At 35.3% G+C, this 21534-nt stretch overlaps 1 pseudogene across 1 annotated transcript; it reads left to right on the forward strand.

The window, feature by feature from the left end:
• Positions 1-3916: 3916 nt before the first annotated feature.
• On the forward strand, positions 3917-13345 carry LOC308422600 (heat shock cognate 71 kDa protein-like; annotated as a pseudogene). Its single transcript has 3 exons — positions 3917-4049; positions 9426-9502; positions 11588-13345. The product of its transcript is annotated as a heat shock cognate 71 kDa protein-like (transcript).
• Positions 13346-21534: the final 8189 nt, after the last annotated feature.

The following is a 21534-nucleotide window of genomic DNA, read 5'->3' on the forward strand; positions in this document are numbered from 1 at the left end:
ATAGTAATATTACGACATTTAGTCTTCAACACAATCAAAGGCCTGAGAAGAAAATAAATATTACCTGGATATGCACAAAGCACAAAGACTTTGCTTCCCAAAATATAGAACTGACAGAGATAGCTGACAATCCAAATAGTCCTCAATATTCTCTACAAAGTTGGAGCATCTGTCTTCAGCCTTTTGGCCTAGAATGTCTGACAGACATTTTCCGAGGTAAGAATTATAAAAGACTTTCTTACCCTCTCTTGGCAGAGTTTGGCAGTCAGATTTCTTGCATCTATTCAACAGTTTGTCCTTTCTGGACAGTATTCTATCTGCAGATAAAGTTAAGGCATTTTTTTTTTTGCCATAGTTGAAGAAATTCTCATCTTCTTCCAGTCTGAATAGGATACTACCAAGAGTTGATATGTCTCCATGTCTAAAAGGCCTTAAATTAATAAAAAGAATCTTCAAATGCCATATTCTGTGATTTTCTGAGATTTTTAAAGACCATCTATCTACTCAGAGCATATGTGAATAAGCAAATGTTTCCTGTCTCCAGCTACCTATTATCTATACAACCCAGGATGTATAGTTGTGTCATAATCTATACAAGTATCTGACAAAACCATGAGTTTGACTGTTTGACTGATAATATGCATTACTTTTGAAAACCTTAATTCTGTATCAATATACAAAATTCTCAATGAGTGTAACAAAATATAGCCTTTGTTTTGTATCAGTATAGAATATTATGTGTCAATGTAATATTATGACTACAAAATCTATTTTTTAAGAGTAGATTCAGGAATATACTTCTATTTGTCTAATTTCTTATAATATTTCTCTATCCTTTTTTTTTTCTTTTCAAAACTTACCTAGGAAAGAAAGAACAAGAGATAGAAACTCCCAAGTCTAAGCTCCTTATTTTGGTTCTTCCCTCTTGAAAAGCATGATTATTTGTAATCATTCTTTAAAATGACAACATATATGTTTATTAATAATAATAATATAATTCATAGTGTCCAAAAACCATCCACCCCAACTTAAGGGGTTTGGATAATGTTTTTCTGGTAATTGCTTCCTGGTGATTTCTTTTAGCAGGGTGTGATTATAAAAATGGTTAGTCTTAAGAAAGCTAGCTACAGCATTTGGTGTCTAGTCTGTGTCAGCTGAGAAAATGCAGTTATACATAAATTCCTGATTGGAACTGTCTGAAAGCCTGGAACAAGTGAGCTAGCTAGCTGTTCTGAAATTGTCCCAAAAGCAAGTCTTTTAGAGAAAACAGCTTCAATGTAGTTGAGGTAAGATCAAGCAGGGAACTGGAACAGTAGCTCATCTCATCATCCCCATGGGTGAATTCTGCCAGTACTGCCCTCATGAACTCCCATTCTGAAACGTACAAACCTTACAAGCAATACATAGTTTTATAAACACACTTGTATGGAATGTGCAGAATGAACATATCAATTAAGGATGATTTCCTGCTCTTATTTTTTGCAGTTGAAAGTCAACTGTCATACTATAAAAGTTAGTTTAGATTGTCTAAGATTATAACATCAATTCTTATCTATATCCTTTAAAAGAATGGTATAAAAAGTTGTGAGAGTTTCATATTAAACAAGATCTATTGTCTGTATAAAGACTTTTTTTGTAATGTCTTGGAACTGTTCTCAGGTAGAAGAATCAGTATATATATTATCTGTCTTGTTGTTCCAGCCAATTACCCTGCCAGTCTGTAGCAAAAAAAAAAAAAAAAAAAAAAAAAAAAAAAAAAAAAACCTATAATGATAGGATTTTTAGGTTGTTTTCTTAGAAATATTGTCTATTAATCAAATATTAAGGTTGTTTTATTAGACTACATTATACATAAGGTATTTATTTAGAATATAAAGTTCTAGTTTTATGATTCTTATAATTGTTGGTAATGTATTTAGTCAGTTAATGATAGAAGATAAAAACAATTTATCAAACAATGATCTCTGCTTCATTGAGAAAGGCAAAGTAGAGAACTTTTCCTCATGTCTCAGCTAGAACTCGTTGTTACCTCTGACTCTTGCTGATTTCGTGTCACCCTAAATGTTTCTGGAAGATCGTCCCACTGTTATTGTTTCATGTTTGCTATCCTGACACTACTGGGATGAACTGCTGGTATCCTAACAGATTGGAATTGCCCCAAGAAACTACTTCTAAATAGTTCTACATTCCGTTGTCCTATTTACCATCTTTCACTTCTACGTTTGGACAAAGGGCTAAGAGGAGGTGGGAGTCAACGCATTTGAGAATCCTTCTTAAATGTTGGTTTCTGGCCAAGAAGTGCATGCTGACACCAACCTGATACAGCTGTCTCCTGAGAGGCTTGGCCAGAGCATAACAAATACAGAGGCAGATGATCACAGCCAACCATAGAATGGAGAATGTGGTCCTTAATAGATGAGTTAGAGAAAGAATGGAAGAGTTGAAGGGTTTTGCATCCCCATAATAACATCAATACCAACCAACCAGAATTCCCAGGTAATAAACCACTATCTAAAGAGTACACATAGGGACACATGGCTCCAGTTGCACATGTAGCAGAGGATGGCCTTGGGTTTCAATGAGAGAAGAAGCCCTTCATCTTGTCAGTGCTTGATGCTGCAGTGTAGAGCAATGTCATGGTGGGGAGGCATGAAAAGGTGGGTGGGTGTACACCCTCATAGAATCAGGGGAGGCATGATAGTGTATGGAGGGAAATCAGGGAAAGGGGATAACATTTGAAATGTAAAAAATATATATCCAATAAAAAAGTAGGTTTCTGTATAGCCTTCCATTCAGTCTCTGCTTCATTTCTTTTGTCTGATCCAGACATTACCCTACCTTTGGATTCACTCCAACTGCAGACACCAAACCCCAACACTATGCCAAGAAGTGCTCAGGTACAGGAGCTGTGTATGGCTGTTTTCTAAGTCTCTGCTAGAATCTGACAATTGCAGATTCAGCAAAACTAATGGATTGAGCCCCAGAACCCCAATGGAAGAGTTATGGGAAGGACTGAAGGAGCTGAAAGGGGTTTGCAACCACAAAGGAGGAACAATATCAACTTATCACACACCCCAGAGCTCACAGGGACTAAACTGTCAACCAAAGTGTATGGTCCATGATACATATGTATCAGAGGATTGCCTCATCTGGCATTGATGGGAGGGGCAGCTCTTGGGTCTATAAAGGCTTGTTGTTGTAGTATAGGGGTATGCTAGAGGGGTGTGGATGGGGTGAACACTCACAAAGCCAAAGAGGATGGGTGCATGGGATGGAGAGTTTGCATAGGGGAGACTGGGGAGGAGACATTTGAATTATAAATGAGTAAATTAACCAATTAAAAAAAAGGGGGATGTTTAAACAAACCTAAGCCTATAGTCTGCACATATGTTATGGTTGCATAGCTTGATCTTCTGGGATTCCAAACAGTGGGAGTGGGGCTGACTCAATTTTGTCTGCTTCTGTGACCATTTCCTTCAGACTGGATTGCCTTACTTATTCTTACTTGACATACCATGTTTGATTATTATGGGAAATGGAGGTGGAATGAATGGTGGCAGAGAAGAGAGGAGACTGCAGAGGGGCTTGGGAGAGGAGAGAGAGGGGAAAATGACTGGGATGTACTTTGTAATATATGAGAGAAGCCTAAATTAAAAAAAATAATGTCCAGTGTGCAGGCAAATAGATGGAACCGAAAAAATCATCCCAAGTGAAGTAACTCAGACCCAAAATGATAAATATTGCATGTATTTACATTTAAGTGTACATTATTCATTAAATAAATGAAAACCAAGCTACAATATGTAAACCCACATATAAGAGGAAAAGCATTGGCTCAGGACTCCAAAGGGTAGGTTCTTAGCACAAGGAAGATTGATTCACTCCAGAGATGAAGGAGGCAGGGAATTAGAAACAAATGGAAGAGAATGAGGATGAGGAAGAAGGGGGTAAACATAAAGGAAAGGTGCAGGGTAATTGTTCTGGAGTAAGGAAGGAGTTCCTCTGGAAAAAGAACAATATGAACCATAGGAAAATGATGCTTTTTAAAGGTAAGGGGAGAAACATTTTGTTAGAATAAAAGTTTAACTTTACTTTGGCATGCTAATTAGGTGAGCCAAATTGGCTTTGACTTGCTAAATTTCAATAACTTGATAACTGGATTTTGGCAGTCAGTCTCAGGAAAAGGAAGTGGCCAGATAAGGAGAAAGACCTTGGTGGCTAACTTTAGGAATGGAATTAAATGACTTTTAGCAAGGCAGAAGTGTGGACAAGAAGGAAAAGGCCTGCCAGAGTCATACTCACCCAAAGTCTCTTCAGAGATGTTAGGTAAAGAGGAGAGGTATGTGGGGACATGTTGACCTACCTGGGAAGGGAAAAGGTTTTGCATGTAGACAGGGGGTAGATAGGGCCAGGAGTGGGAGGCATCAGGGTAAGGAGGAGATGGAATGTAAGAAGAGTATGGGGAGATATGGCTTAAAATTGGGTAGGTAGAGTTTGGAGAACTGTTGGAAATCTAGTGTATTGGAATCAGCCTGAAATCTGTGAAGGTGACCATAATGAGGACTGTAGTTTTAGGGTACATGGAGTCTCAACTGGCCATCTCTTGTAAACAGGAACATCTTCCAGTGAAGAGATGATGTGACTTGAATTAACATGTTGACCAAGAGGTTCCAATAAAATTTTCCAGACAAGCCAGACTGGTGATAAGATAAAGGGTTTCTCTCAGCACACTGACAGAGGAGCTCCATTGTCAACTCTAACATCCACACAAATTAATGAACATGGGGAAATTAAGCTGGTTCCTACAAAGACTCTTTAAGCCTATGTTCTAGTCTCCTTGGTGCAAGGAGCTACTCTGCAGGCTACCAAAAGGGAAACTGGATACCATTTCGGTCACAAAATCCTTGACCTCTCTCCAAAATATTTTAGAGCATTGGTGGCATAGAACTTGTCTGAGTATCCAGAAAATATATGAATTGATTTAAGACTTAAGTTTAGCTGAAGAAAACGCTTGCAGAATAGCTGTATGTAAATATTCTTTATTATGTGCTTACTCATGGACCTATTTCTCTTCTTGGTTTTTGGGCACCAAGGGTGTCAGGCTCTCAGGACTGTCTGTGGAGATGCTTACTATGATCACACTAATGTATGTTGAGATGCCCTTGTCCTTCACAACAGATTTTGATGAGAAAATAAAGATAACCTTTATCTGTATTATCATAGTAATTTTCCTTAACATTTGACAAACTTGGGATCTTGTAGACACTAAATGCAACTGCCTAGCGAAAGTTAGCTACTTCCTAGAGTTAGTACATATGTCATCACATATTGTATATAAAATAATGAATCCACAACACATGAAGAATATCAGGATACCACAGGACATTATTCCTCTATTTTATTTTCTTTGTGGCCAGGTACCAGGCAATTCGGGGCAGATATGCAGCCCGCTCAAATGATGATTCTGCAAAGGAGTAGGTGCCTGCTTTTGATAATAACCAATGACCATAAGCATCTCTAGTGAAATATATTTCTTGTCTCCATGGCTTATCATATTTAATTAATATGTGTCAAAATAGAGTCTTAAATACTACCTACTATACTTATGAATAGATCAATTTAATAATACATTAAATTATTATTCAATTGATATTTCAAGCACTTATATTCTCCTAAAACACATATTGCTATGTGTTTTCATTTAGTCAATCAGTTAGTTCAGGTTTCTCAAATGACTATATCTTAACAGTCTATGAACATGACCAAGAAAAATATATCACCCTAAAACTTAATTTGTCAAAATAACACAACAGAAATCAGCAAAGAAAGAGTATCTATCCATGGTAACAGGAAATTGGTGTTGTATTAATTTTATTAAATTTGAAATTGAAATTTGATATAAGAATGCCGAAAAACTTAAGAGAAAATGTATAAATTTGGAGCTAGATAGAAAGTTTACTGTATTCCCTGAATTTCAATTTTAGCGCAGATCCCTCTTTTCATACTTAAGGCAATAGGGATCGATTTTAATGAGCCAGATGATAATTTTATAGAAAAGACAGCAGCTAATTACATGTTATGATATTTCATATTTGCAATCGTAAAGATAAGAAAATTATCAATAGTAACAGAAATCCTGGGATGAATCATAGGCAATATTTTGAGTATCTTCCTCAAAACTCATTGAAATTTAAACATTTTTAGTAGAATGAAAACATAAGTTCTTTAGTAGTTGCAGGTGTTTGGAATAAGATGACAGTACTTACACAAGTGGATTGTTATCACAAGGATAAATTAGATTTAGATAAAATTATCTTTCTGTCTCTTTATCTCTGGCCCTCTCTTATTTTTTTCCTCCTTTGTGTTGTTTTCATTTATGGCTTACTTAGAAAAATACTAAAAAATAAATCACATCAGTCACAGAGTCCTAAGTTTCAATGTACTAGCTCCCAGAAGTGTGACATACTGTTTATAGTATATCCTGATTTTTTTGAAGGGAAAAACAAAAGACTTAGTAATGTTAGAAATGATTAGATGGTATCTGGATTGGCTACCCTTAGAAGATGAGCCATGGATCCTTACAGTGAAGAGCTTTAACAAAATGGACAGCACCTTGAGACAATGGGAACATGTAAGATATCTATAATTTTCAAAATTTAGGCACTTTGAATTTTTATGGAAATTTGAAAATTACTAAATCATTTTTCTAAAGTAGGATATTATATTAAATCAAATCAGAGCAATGACTATTTGCCAAAAATCTTGTGAGATTAAAAAAAAAAAGTTTGTTTCTCAGAATCATCCAATTTTGTACTATCAGTTTTCTTGTCACATCTGTTAAATGTGCTCTCTGGGGGAGTATAAATATAAACCTATAAAGGATATACATGGGAGACAATCACTGCGCGGCAAAGGTTAAATGAAGATGATTGTCAATGTAGTGAACCAGCTCCAGGGCTTTGTTCTGTGTCTCCTAGACTCTGCTTCTCAAAACTCCATGGATACCTTAACAAACGAGATGAAGATGCCCAAGGAAAGGCCTTACTCAGTGGACCCCCTGACACTGTGAAGAACCCATGAAAATAAACGTTCTTCTATGCACTCTATAACAAAGTAGATACCCAGGAAAAGGCATAAGTATTCAGTTGGCACCATTGTGGTGGGGCGTACCCTTGTCCTTGGGATCATTCCAGGAGAGTTTTCAGCAAGCCAACACAACAGAAGCAGCGTTGGCAGATCACACTGAAAATCCACAGAAGCTGTGCCAAACCCAGCAGCTGAGGTAAAGACTGCTGCAATAATTAAGCAGGAGTCCAGCTCTACAATCTTTCCCAGACAAAGTGAGCTTGGCAGCTATCGGCCCTTACAGGAAGCTAATTGAAGGAATGCTGTCATTGCCCACCCACTTCATTCATCAGGCCCCACACCCAGCAACATTCACAGGTAGCCTGTGATTGCTGGTGAACCCGGCCACTGTCAACCACACACACAGAGGCTTTGTAGCAATTACAAACTTTTTAGGTCTGTAGCACAGGTGGAAACTGGACCTGGTTCTTTTGAAGGTTGTTCTAAAATTAGTTTGCTCCTGCATGAGTTTTGATTCTTCTGGAATGCTAATTTCTTCTCAGCTGACTTCTGCTGCAAAAATCCAGTTACTGTTGCTGTTTTCGGATGCAGGTGTCCTGCCTTCTAAGTACATGATTGCCCAGTTCATACAAGGAAGGTAGACATAAATAGAACTTTCTAGTTTATTCTGTTACCTTGGCTCCCATGTAGAAATTGTTGGGTATCCCAATCTGAGATTCTAGGGACCTTTTTAGTTTATATCCTTAGAGAACCTCTATTCTTTCATAACTTCTTTAAATACATTCATATGATAGAAAAATACCACATGAATATAAAAACCTACAGTCCTTAAGAGACATTAGAATAGAGGCTTTTTATATTAAATGTATAGATGCATGTATATATCTCTTCCTCCCCTCCGTGGGTGTGTATCTGTGTTTGAAATTTTGAAAACTCATTTCTTTTCCTGCAACCCCGTGAAACACTTCAGAATATTCCCGATATGCTGTATTTGAAAAGTAAAATATATTAACTTTGGGAGAGAAAAGAAACAATAAACTAACAAACAGCATATTTAAATATCATGAACACATCATGAAAGATCAGATTTAAGATCAAGTTTATGGATGATATGGATTTAAGTAAATTCCTTCGAGATAAATAGTGGTAGCAGTTTAATATTTAATTAGCATTAAGTAATACTAGTCTTCATTCTTTTATAGATAAATGTTTTCTTGGTAATACACAGAAATTTTACATAAATGTATAATATTGTATTTGATTTCATGATTTGATGATATAGTGCTGCATGTATAACAAGACACATCAAAGGACAAATAAAGGTCAATAAAACAGCAGTCTTGAGATTTTTTTTTTTCAGAGATCAGTAGTCAGTTACCTGAAACCATTTACATGGATGTTTTCCTATAAATTTACTTTCCAATCATAACATTTCCATCTTGAAATTGTTATGAGAATATTGGATGATTTCATTTTTTTCTGAAAAGTAAGTGAACTGACTACAAGAATAAATATAAACAGATTTCTTGCGGTTTTCAAAATTTCCTAGAACCATTATGTGTGCTTCTTTAGGAGGCTAAAAGTTGAGAAAATTTTGAGTCCCAGCACCTGTTAAAAAGAAATGATTTATTGAAAAATAGTCTGAAGTGGGCTACAAGAGAGCCTGTGCCTCCTAGGGAAGCCATTTTTGCTTTTCTTGGATGCATAGATGTTCTGGTACCTGTTGTGCCAATTGGACAGTTTGCTGCTTTAACCTTGACTTAAGTCCAGAAGTCCTGGCAGTCTTCCAGACATCAGCCAAGCCTATCAGGCTGAGATAATCTGTAACAACCCTGTCATGCTCTTGTGTCATTTAGTGATTAGCGAATTGATCTTCAGTTATCACAATAACAAGGAAGGTTGGGTCCTAATTAGTTTGTGTTAACTTCAAAGATAATTATACATGACAATTTAGGAAAAAAATGCCCTTGCATTATCATAAACCATTTATCAATACCTGTGCTACTGGGGGAAATCACTGCACTAAAAAAAAATTAATCTTTAAGATACTAAGCTAAATGAGCCAACACATATTGCCACAGCCTTTAATGAAAGTATAACAAGACCCACAAAAGTCGATACATGCCATGATACCAGAAAAGTAGAAGCATGCCAAGGAAAAAAGGATATCTGAGAGTTTTTGACAGATTCCAGCAGACAATTATTTAACAAGGTACAAATACAGGTGACCCAATGGTCAGTACTGGCTAGTGAGCTTTAGAAAATAATCACCTTGGAGGGAATTGATGAAATGTGAGTGCAGTGATTCTTCATTGTAATCTTTATATTTATTATTATAGAAATCAATCAAATGGGACTTCTGAGATATTCAGTGTTGAGCAGCAACAAGATTTTCATCCTTTCTAGACCATATCATGTGAGTGAATCTAATAATCTTTTTAATAACACACACACATACACACACACACACACACATACACAACACACACACAATTCTTCTATCAATTCTGTTCTATTAGATAACCATGATTAACAGAGCATCCTCTATGCAATTATGGAAGTATTATACAGAACCCCATAATATGCATACTAATATGATAGTATTTTGAAAGCAGGTTTCAAATATTGAAAGGTAAACTAAAAACATTGATCTTAGAGAAAATAAAATTGCTTTTTTTTTGGGGGGGGAAACAAAATTCCAAGTCTATATACTTTTGAATGGGTAAGTTCATCAACTCTGCAGAGATCCATATACAATATATATCAATAATATTTTTATAGATAGATGACTTGTTTAAAATAGTCTTCTACAATGAGGATTCTGAATATAGATTTTATTGTCAATTACTGTAAAGCAAATGCTAATACAGAATGGAATTTAAGTGAATACACTGATCTAAAGGCCTGATTTGATATGTTAGTTGCCAGCACCGACTTCTACATCTATGTGGAATATTGCATCATCGAAATAATTTATCTTACAATTTATTAAGCATAAAACAAGTACTGTTTTATAAAATAAATGAAAGTATTTTGTACTAGAGTTGAAATGATTTACTATTGCATGATGATATGTATTTACAACAAAAGCTTCTATTCCAATACAATTGATCTTTCATTCCTCAAGTGTTAAGAGATAGGTCATACCTTAGTTTAGTGTGCAGTGTATATTAATCCTCATATCTGAAACATCTCTATTATGCAACAGCTCACAACACTGCCATCACAAATTAACAATAATGCCTTACAATTTCAAAGCTGTATCTTTGGAAAAGTATAGTTGCATTATATATTATCAAGCAACCTTGTCTGATTTTAATGAATTATAAAATCAAGCATTAATCATAACTGAATTCCTTTAATCAATGTAGTGTGTATTATTATACAGTATCGGCTGACTTGACAAACATTAATACACATCTCCATTATTACACTGAAGTTTTAGGACTTCTGTTTAAATCAGAAACAAAAAGTAAAATTAAAGATAAAAGTATAAGCATAATTTTTATGTAGACCATACTACAACAATGGGAAAAATAACAGAACATTTTAAACTATATTGAATTTGTAAATAATAAATATTATAAACAAAGCTATTAAGCTATATAATATTAAAACAAGGACATTCACTTTACTTGCATGAATTTATAATGTATTTTTAAATTCTTTTCTTCTGCGTTTTAGTGTTTTAAAATTAAGTTAATAAATATGGTCTCAAACATTTATAAATATATATGTATGTTCATATATATATTTGAATGCAGGAACAACTATTAAAAAAAATGCCACTATGCAGGTTAAGGAGAACAGGACTGTAGGGACAGGTTTGAAGGAATAAAAATAAATAGAGAAATGTAGTTATTATCAAAAGTAAAATCAAAACATTAAAAAGTTTAAGATTACTTCCATTTCATCCATTGCAACTCTTCTTCATCTTCCTCTTGTCTATTCTTTTCTGAATTCATAGTTTCTACTCCATACTCACAGTACACTTTGCACCTTCTTTGTGTGTGTTCAGGACTTGTTTTGAGTGCATAGATAGACTTTGTGGGGCTTTACCCTTGAAGAAAAGTGATTCATTCTCTGAAAGTAGCCATCAATTGCCAATAGCTCCTCAGATAGACATGAGATGTTTGCCCATCTTCCAGATGTATGCAGCCATAGCAGCTGCACATTCATATCTTTAATTGTTGTTTTACTTTCATATACACTATTTTATTGTGGTCACCCAGTGCCTCCGGCTTTTAAATTTTTTCTGAAATTCTTTATTGTAAAATGATTTACTCAATTGTCATTGTACTAGGATGGTAGTGTAGTATATTTAAGTAGTCAGTATAAATAAGACAGAATAAAAAATTCTAATGTATCTGAGAATTAGAAATCTCTGATAGCCTTCATAGAAGACAAGAAAAAGTAATGTTTCTAGAAGGAGAAAATTTGTGAACAGTGTTACATTACTTAATGAACAGATAAATAAAGGTAAATAAAATCATTGCTTCAGCTCATTGACCGTGGAGCCAGCTCTTGGACATTTGTGTGGTCTTGTCGTCAGTGCAGCAGGTCCTACACACAAGCAACCATATCTAAGGGACATGTAGTTGGCATTAATCTTGCACCACCTACTCCTGTGTGGGTGTCTTCCAGCATGGAAAAGTGGAAATTGGAAATAATTATCAATGACAAGGGTAACCACACCATGCTGAGCTATGTTACTTTCACTGACACAGAATGATTGATTGGGGATGTGACCATAAATCAGGTTGCAATGAACCACGCCAGCACAGTTTTTGATGCCAAATGTCTAATCAGACTTGGTTTTATGATACTGTTGTTCAGTCTGATATGAAGCACTGGACATTTATGGTGGTGAATGATGCAGGTAAGCCTAATGTCCTAGTCACATACAAGGGGGAGACAAAACCTTTCTACCCAGAGGAAGTATCCTCAATGGTTGTGACAAAGATGAAGGAAATTGTAGAAGCTTACCTTTGAAAGACTGTTACCAATGCTGTGGTCACAGTGCCAACTTACTTCAATGGCTCTCAGAGGCAGCAAGAGAAGTTGCTGGAACTATACTAGCTTCAATGTACTTTGAAATATCAGTGGACTGACTGGTACTGTTATTGCTTAAGGCTTAAATAAGAAGGTTGGAGCTGAAAAGTATGTGTTGATTTTTGACTTGGGAGGTGGCACTTTTGATGTGTCAATCCCCACTATTGAGGATGGAATTTTTGTAGTCAGATCAACAGCTGGAGACACCCACTTTGGTGGAGAAGAATTTGACAACCAAATGGTCAACTGTTTTATTGATGAGTTTAAGCAAAAGCACAAGAAAGACATCAGTTAGAACAAGTCAGTTGTCTGTCTTTTCCATACTGTCTGTGAGTGGGCCATGCACAGCCTCTTCTGCACTCAGGCCAGTATTGAGATTGATTCTCTCTATGAGGGAATTGACTTCAATACCTCGATTACCATTGCTCAATTTGAGGAGTTGAATGGTAACCTGTTCCTTGGCACCCTGGACTCTATAAAGAATAACCTTCAAGATGTCAAACTAGAAAAGTCACAGATCCATGATTTTGTCTTGTTGGGTGATTCTACCAGAATCCCCAAGATCCAGAAACTTCTGCAAGATTTCCTCAATGGAAAAGAACTGAAGATGAACATTAACCGTTCTAAAGTTGTTGCCTACAGTACAGCTGTCCAGGCAGCCATTCTATCTTGATACAAGTCTGAGAATGTTCAGGATCGGCTGCTCTTGGATGTCACCCTTCTTTCCCTTGGTATTGAAACTTCTGGTGGAGTTATGACTGCCCACATCAAGCACAATGCCATCAAGCAGACACAAACTTCAACCACCTGCTCTGCCAACCATTCAGGTGTACTCATCCAACTGTATGAAGGTGAAAGTGTCACGATCATGCACAACAACCTGCTTGCAGGCATACCTGCAGCACCCTGTGGGGTTCTTGAGATTGAGGTTACTTTTGACATTGATGCCAATAGTGTCCTCAATGTTTTGCTGTAGATAAGAGCACAAGAAAGAAGAACAAAAAACACCATCACCAATGACAAGGGTCAGTTGTGTAAGGAGGATATTGAGCACATGTTTGAAAATGTTGAGAAATACAAGGCTGAGGATGAGAAGCAGAGATATAAGGTTTCTTCCAAGAATTCACTGGAGTCATATGCCTTCAACATGAAAGCAACTGTTGAAGATGAGAAACATCAAGGTGAAATTAATGATGAAGTCAAATAGAAGATTGTTGACATGTGCAATGAAATCATCAGCTGGCTGGCTAAGAACCAGACTGCAGAGAAGAAAAAAATTGAGCACCAGCAGCAAGAACTAGAGAAAGTCTGCAACCATATCATTACCAAGCTGTACCAGAGTGCTTTTGGCATGCCTGAGGGAATCCCTAGTTGCTTCCATGGTGGAAGGGCTCCTCCATCTGGTGGTGTGTCTTCAAGCCTCACCAGTGAAGAGGTGGATCAACTCAGTCTAAATAGAGGCTATAGCATTTTTCCACAGCATTTTTCCAAATCAAGCAACATAGAATAATAAAACTGTTTAAAATTTGCACCAAAAATCATTGTTTCAAAAACAACCATCACTGAACGTTTTAGAAAGGTTGTAGAAGATTATAAGGGTAAAAGCCAAATTGTACTGTTCAGATCTAAAAAAAAAGGAAGACATGTTTTACAAACATGTTGAGTTGGAGATAGAGAGGATAAGTGTGTCACTGAGGGTAGCAGATACAGTCTACTTAATTTGTGATGCACCATTATATGGGAAGAGATAGTAGAAGACAGAAAATATTATGAATTAACCTTGTGAAATAATAGAAGAGAGATCCGATTAACCTTGTGTTGATTGCTGCTGGTGATACAAGGAAACATGGGAAGGAAAGCAGGGTTTGTTTTGATTTGTTTATTTTTCTTGAGTTAAACTGCTGACAGTATTTCTTTCATCTTGGAATTTTTTTTTTTTAATTCTTGTAACAACAAGAAGTTATCCAGGGTGATAAATAGGCAGGGCTGTTGAATAGCCAGATATAGTGGATTCTGGAAAAATAAAAGGAAAGAAGGAAGGAGAAATGAAGGAAGAAATAAAAGAGAAGGGAAGGAAGGGAAGGAGGGATGGAAGAAATGAGAGAGAGAGAGGAGGAGGAAAGCTGACGTAAAAGATGGGACCTAGATGATTTAACTGTAGGAAAATAGCTGTTTGCTTGGTTTCTGGTTCCCCCAGAGTATGCTACAAGCTTGTCAACAAACTGAAGACTGTGTGGGGGAAGAAGACTGGATTCTGAAGCACTGTCTAAATGACACAGAAGTGTGAATTGTGATATTTCACTAAAGCACATTTATGATCTGAGATACTATATGCGATAGAAAATAACCCTGAAAATCTGTCTAGAGGATAAATACTTTCCTTTGCGTGTGTTTGGTAACTGGGTACTAAATGGCCATCTGAGAACTGGGGGCACTTATTGGCTAGTCCAGGAGCAAATATGCCATTCGATCATGTGTATTGTTTTCAAACTATATCTGTCCTGAGCAGATTAATTGTTGCTCACTTTGAAGTCAAGGAAAGAGCCAAATGGAATGAAGTGAGACAATAACCTTCTGAGTAGGTTCTGGATTTCACTGAGTGCTGGAAGTCAGATCAGCTCATCCTGATTCCTGGTCAGAGACATGATGCCGAACATCGTCCTGTGAAATTAGTCTGATAGAAATTTTGAAAGCAATTTGGAAGTGCAAAAGTCAGGAATTGAGAATACCAGGAAGGATCATACATCTAAAAAACAATCATGGTCAGAAAGAGGTGGGAGAACATAAGGTGGGAAACATATCTAAATAAAAAGGCCAAGTTCCTCTTAATGCTTCTATCCATTTTTATGTGCTCATTCCATTCTAGCTTTGGCATTAGGTGTACTGACATAATTCTGTTGTTTGCCCTTTGGGTCTGTTGTGAGATTCAGGTGTGAGATAACCTTCAGTAGGATGTATAATCAACAAATGTTTTCTACTACGATGTTGTTTACTTTAGGTCTACTTAATTAAAATGATGTTGGATCTAATTATTCCTACTTGGCCGAGTTGTATGTTACTATATAAAGTAAGCCTACAGTACAATGATAAGTTGTATTTTATTTTCATATTTACTAGATAAGTAGTATTAGACACATTTTAAAGAAAATTAATGTGCTTGCCTTAGGAAAGCAAAAATAACAAAATTTTTGATTAGTTTTATTTTCTCCTTATAGATAAAGCTTGTGAAATTCATATAGTTATATATGTTATTCCTATGATCATATCACTATAGAAAAATTATTTCAGGGTAATTACATAAAAGTAAGGCTTTTAAAAAACAGACTATATTTTCTCTTTGTAATATTTACTTTGATGCATGCTACTTCTTGAAAATTGTTGTTTGAGAACCCTCTGATAAGAAAATAAAGAATCTCTATTAAATTACCTATAATATCTCTCATAGTTCTTAGAGAATATATGTTAGTGTATTTATCATAGTCATCATGTTTATTTTACAATTTTTAAAATGTTGTCTCTCCTATATTATATACTGACTGCCATTTTCCATCTATCATCTCCCCACAGACCCTCCCCACACTTAAACTCTCTACCCATACACTACTTTCCTATTTCTTTAAAAGGGCAGGCCTCCATGGGATAGCAACTAAACATGGCATATCAAGTCACAAGAAGACTGGGTACCTTCCTTCATATAAAGGCTAGGAAAGGCAACCTAATAGGAGGAAATGGGTCGTCAAAGCAGGCAAAGAGGTCAGAGACATCCCCTCCACTCACTGTCAGCAAAAAATCAACTTAAACAACCGTAGCAATCATAAATGTAGAGGGCCTGGTTAAGTCTTGCACGCTTCCTGGTTGTCAATTCGATCTCTATGAGCCCATATGAGCCCTGCTTAGTTGATTCTGTGTATTTTTTATGGTATGCTTGACATTTGGGTTCTATAATCCTTCCTTCCTGTCTTCCTCAAGATTTTCTAAACTCTGCCTAGGGTGTGACTTTGCCTAGTTTTTGGCTCTGACTGTCTGCAGCTCTCTCCCTACCACACTCCAGTTGTGCTTCAATCTATCTTAGGTTTCTTGACTATCAAGATTCTGGGTCCTGGCCCTCCACGCAGAGTCAGAGATGAGTCGCATCTATCTGGACCAGACATTGATTATCCACATCCTCAATTTCTGTGCCACCTTTATCCTTGCATATCTTGTAGGTACAACAGATTGTAGGTTAAAGGTTTTAAGGCTGGATTGATGTCTAATTCCACTATTGGAAGTCTTGCTTGATTACAGGAGATGACCAGTTCAGATCACACTAGGTTTTTAACCTTGCTCCTCAGATGTCTCTCTCAGTGGTCTCTTCCTCCATCCGTATTCAACTTGAGCTTTTCAGTTCCTGTTCACAACCAACTCCAATATGAGCAATGTCTATCCTCTTTTCTCTCCCAGAGGTATTCATGAGTTCTGTCTTGCACTTAGCCTCTCTGTGTCTGTATATTATAGCATGGTCATCCTTTAGTTTCCAATAATAACCATTTATAAGTGAGTAAAGAACATGTTTGTCTTTCCAGGTCTGGGTAATCTCATTTAGGATGATTTTATTTTCTAGTTCTATCAATTTGTTGGCAATTTTCATGATGCTGTTTTTAACAGCTAAGTAATACACTTTTTGGTGAATGTACCACATTTTCTTTATCCGTTTTTCAGTTGATGGACATTATGGTTGCTATCTATTATAAATAAAGTTGATATGTATATAATTGAGCAAGGGTTCTATTCATTTAAATATTTCAAAGTAAATTTAGTAGGAGAGATGAAATTATAAACAAATTCAAAAGATTCTAAAATATTTTATGAGTAAATTTTTTAGTTATTGGACTCTGTTTACACTATTGAAAAAGGTGTTCACAAATTGTAAGATATAGTTTTTCTAATTTTTAGAAAATGCTCTTTATCAGTAAAAAGTACAAATTTAAATCATTAAAATTATCATTAAAATCAATTCTTAAAGAAACATAATTTAATAAGTTTGTTTATAAACATTCCTATGTCTACTTTAAGAACATTCTCTACCTGCAGTAAAGAGTTCACAGCTAACAAGTTGAGAATTGAAGGACTGCGGATACAGAGCTTGAGTGGAGGCAATTTTGGATTAGCAGAGATGAGTACTGAAGAAGTGCTTCTTCAGCAATGGAGCAAGATAGAGGGAGGGAAGAACTAGAGAACAAAAGTGCTTGCTAATGCTCTCTGTGTATAAGGAGTAGAACCTTGTTTTAGTTAGGGTTTTACTGCTTTGAATAAAAACTCTGACGAAGGCAGCTCTTATAAAAGACATTTAATTGAGACTGGTTTACAGGTTCAGAGGTTAACTTCATTATCATCAAGGTGGGAGCATGGCAGCATCGAGAAAGACATGGTGAAGGTGGAACAGAAAGTCTTCATCTGAAAGCTGCTATAAAGAGACTGACTTCCAGATAATTAGGGTCAATGTCCTAATCCCATGCCGATAGTGACATACAAACTCCAACAATACTACTCCTAGGATCAAGCATACACAAAACACCAGAAACCTGAAGAACAAACAGTTATGAATGTCTTCTGGATTAACAAGCACACATTATTTCTGGAGTTGATTAAGCAGATTCTGTGAATGGAGAGATATTGCTAAGTTCTGAGTGCTGGGCTTTCCTCCACATGGAAATTCAGCTTTTATGTGAACATTGAAGTTCTAACATCTTTGTTTGATTGTATTAAGTATCATTGTCACATGTTAGGTGGTTACTTCATGAGGACAGAGACTTCCTCATTGGGTTATTGTGGTTCTATAGTAGATTCATTTTAGTAGGGAAAGAGAAATTTCAGTTTTCCCGTCTATGAGGACATAGTACAGACTGATACATATGAAATGGAGAAAATGAATTGTCTTATGTCATATTTATTGCCATGTAACAAACATATGTATGAATGTATAAGTTTCCAATTGTCTTAATATCATGAAAATTATGTTTAGCATATTTTGTTTCATTTGAAGTAAAAAAACAGAAATCTAATTCATATGTTTTCATATCCATTCTAGGGAAAAACATAGATATTGAAAATTTTATGGTGGTTAACTTGTCATATTTTAATGTGACATGAAAATGAATGTATAGTTTTAATTTTATTAAAAGTATTTTAGTAACATATTTCTGTTTATATTTAAAATTTTTGTTTTTACTCATCATTTTGTATAACTATTTACTTACTCAATATTCTCCTTCCCTTATTTGATTCTTTGTAGTTCTTAGGGATTTTTCCTAATATATTGGATATTACTTTTTGATGAAATGTTTGCCTCTGGTATCACAAATTTTGATTTATATACTTCTGAAAGCCTGGTACTTGTACCAATATATTGAACATCCTGATAACTAAATAATTATTATAAGGTAAATTTATGAATGATATTACACTAAATATTTATAGGAATTATATATATGACAGATTTAATATGTTATACTTAGGTTATTTATTTTTGTTTAATTTAATGATTATAAAAGACTATAGGCATAATTTTAAATGCATGTCTATCTAAGATGTTTTACATAAAACACTAAGGACAAACTATACCCATTGAAATAAATAAGCTCAGCATGTTCTTGTTTCCTAACCCTTTGAAGCTAATTTAAGAAGATCATAGGATAACACAATATGACAGACATAGGAGAGGAATGTGCAAAGAAATCCCTTACTTTCTCTATTTAGGAAATGTACAATCAAATTAAGTATTCTTGTATTAGATCTCATAAGATAAATGACAAATTTATCTGCAGTTTTCCTCACATCATTTAAACAAAGGAGTCAATTAAGTGGAACATTAAAAACTGATGGATCAAAGGGAGGCATAAAACAGCAATTAGATATAATGAACTCCAGCAGTAAAGCGACAGTGAGAAGTCATAGAGTGACAGTGACATAATCAGTGTATTAATGAGAAATGACAAGGAGGAGCAGAACTGCAGAATCTTGAGCCTGTTACTGAGTTTGTGGGGCCAACTCTTGAGGATGGAAACATCTCCGATGACAGGGAGTAAAATATCAGTGTTGATACCATATATTTGGAGAATAATTTTCACTATTACAGCACCTCAGAAGATCATCATGTAAGTGAATTCATCTGGTGAATGATCATTTTAAGTTTGTATTTGAAATTTAGTTAGTTTTATAAAAAATGACAGTGTTTTAGTTTTCTTAAAAGGGTCTAAAGTGTCTTGGCTTTGCTTTTTCAGAGTCATAACAAATGTCTACTCATTCCAGATGGGACCTCAAAGACAGACTAAAAGAGGGAGTCATATGTAATTCAAACTTGGCCAACCAATTGAGTGGGCTTATATAAAGCATCATGAATGAGGAACAAAAGAAATATGAGTGGTAAGAGCAGCTGTATCACCAAGAAAGTTTAGCATATCCCTGTGATGCACCCATGTCAGTCAACAACGATGTGTCTCTTCTGTTAACTTTCCACTTCCTGTATACTTTGTCACCATCAAAGATAACAGCTATCTTGGGGCAGGAAAGCTATGCTTCCCTCTCTGAGTGAGAGTAAGCTGACTGTCCTGCTACTACTACAATAGTTCTAGGTATTAATGTATTTCATTGCTTCAGACCAACCATGTTCAAAATGGAAGACTCATCAAATTGTCCATGTATTATATTATTATTATAAGTAGCATATTAGGGGATGGCATAGTAATTCAGAGTGAGTATTGCTTTTGCAACTCAAGTGTGGTTCTCACATTGGGCAGCTTACAACCATCTGTAACTCCAGCTTCAGGCAACCCCAAGTTCCTTTCCTGACAAACAGACAGTTATATCCATGTGTATACACATCCATCTAGACGGACAAAAACACACATAATTAGAAGAACATTTAATTAAATTCAATTCTATAATTGTTTTGTGCTTGATACTTTTGATTAATTTCAGTGGCTAACAATGCCGTAGAACACATTTTCACCTTGTATCAATAATACATTATGAATTAATGATGGCACCGACATGTTAGTGGTTTTCCTTCCTCCCTTAAAATGATTTGTATCTAATGAAACCCATTTTTTTAGAAAGCTGATTTTAATGAAAGGAAGAGATCAAGAAGATCCTGATGACCACTCTTCTGGTACATTCCTAAAGGAAAATCAAATAATATTAAAAATAGGACTGAGAAAATGAAACTTAGTTATAAAAAAAGTTAAAGAGAATAACAAATCATGGCAAAGTTCAGACTCTCAATACAGTTTAATTTTTTTTTTAAATCTGTGAAATATGTATTTGAGGTAATTGCTTACTAAAGAGTAAACATGTAGGGAATCATGACAGCAGACACATATGCAGCAGAGAATTGCCCCTTTTGGGCATCAATTTGGAAAAGAGGCAGCAGGAGGAGGGTAGGGATAGGGAAATACCAGAGAAGAAACTTAGAAAGGGCATAAAATATAAATAAATCAATTACATTTTATGTCCTTTCTAAGTTTCTTCTTTTAATTACACTTAAAATGTAAATAAAAATATCCAATAAAATGAAAAAAAATATGCTTAATTGGTTAGTCCTGTACTCAGAATCTTGAATATTCACTGCCTCAGGTTCTCTTATAAGCACTGAAAATTTGAGTAACTCAATTATTTTTATAAAAGCCATTTTGGTCTGACCATTAGTGATATTTTTTGAGCTAAATTATTTTTATATTTAATTTTTAATATGTCTCCATACCATCATTTATCTTTCTTCCCGGTTCTAAGTTCACTGTTTCTGTATTTTTTCAACAAATTACTACCAATGAAAACGATTTGTGTTTGATTATTTGATTTTATCTCTGTTGTATATATGGTCTGAAAACAATTCTATCACTGAAAAAGTAAAGTTAGTACTTTTAGAGAAGAAATACTTTTCCTGCTATAAAATTGTATTCTTTTCCTACTATAAGAACCTTCAATACAACAACACAAGTAAACTATAATGGTGAAGAATTTTTTAACAGTCAAAATGTTTATTTATTTATTTATTTATTTTTATGTCTAAGGCTCAGTTTGAGTTCTCTTCCTCTGTGCTGGAGCCATAGTTAGTTAGTTACACAGGGAAAGAAAATAACAGAGAAAATCTGCTGCTAAGGCACTAAAGCTGGTCAAAACCTGACACAGTAACTCACCTTGAATTTAGATGGCTCAAATTTACATTACCATAGCTAGGAAGTTCCAGAAAGCATGCAAACAAAGCATACTTAATCTTACCTTATCGGTATGCAATAATTTACCAATATACTGTAAAGCACACTTTGATATTCATTTTTATGTTTTTTATCTTTATAGTCTGAGAATTCTGTGAGTCATATAAAGTATTTTTGGTAGACTACATAACAGCACTCTCTAACT

Source organism: Micromys minutus (assembly GCF_963924665.1).
Source record: "Micromys minutus genome assembly, chromosome: 7".
NCBI classification, from domain to species: domain Eukaryota; kingdom Metazoa; phylum Chordata; class Mammalia; order Rodentia; family Muridae; genus Micromys; species Micromys minutus.